The sequence below is a fragment of the Octopus bimaculoides genome, chromosome 3 (genome assembly GCF_001194135.2).
Source record: "Octopus bimaculoides isolate UCB-OBI-ISO-001 chromosome 3, ASM119413v2, whole genome shotgun sequence".
NCBI lineage: Eukaryota > Metazoa > Mollusca > Cephalopoda > Octopoda > Octopodidae > Octopus > Octopus bimaculoides.
In genome coordinates this window covers 1,152,598-1,153,415 of record NC_068983.1, presented here as the reverse complement: position 1 = coordinate 1,153,415, position 818 = coordinate 1,152,598, and positions in this window count along the sequence as shown.

Here is an 818-nt window from a genome sequence, read left to right as displayed (position 1 = left end):
GACTAGAAAGGACACACCAGGTTGCTTTGACATACCAATAGGCGCGCAACATTGTTGAAGTCACACGCTTAGCCGAGATTTTTTTACTACACCTACTCCATTAAGATCTCCCAGAATTTGAAGGTGTTCTCTATAGGGATGAAGCTCTGTTTGTAGTTCAAAATGCCCCCAACCGTAAAATCGAAATATATCAGAAGAGATTACACACATTTTCGAAAAGCCATGGACTTACCATCACCATCGAGCAGGATCACACTTCTGTGAGCTTCTTAGATGCAAATTTTAACCTCACTACTTCAGCTTACCAACCATACCATAAACCTAATAGCAACATTACTTATATACATGCGCAGAGCAATTATCCTTCTAATATTCTTGATAACATACCTTATAACATTGAAAATAGAATTAACTCACTATATTCAAATGAAGAAATTTTTAATAAGCATAAAGGCTATTACAGTCTGGCCCTTAGAAATGCTGGTTATAGATATCAAATTAAGTATAACAAATTTAACAATGATTTTTCCAATCATAATGACAGCTATATGGATATGAATTTCAATAAGCACACCACAATTTCTAAACACCGTCATGAATTGGAACGCCTTGGCACACAAACTTAACTGTATGAAGTATATTTGTAAAGATAACACCACCATAAAAAAGAAACAAAACTTTTAACAATTATGGACCAAATAACAAGACTTTTACTAACCAGATTTCTCCCAATACCTATATTTCTAATAAGATAAACAATTGTAATGTTACAGGCAGTCCTTACCAGAAAAACATAGCCGGAAATAGTAACACGAAAC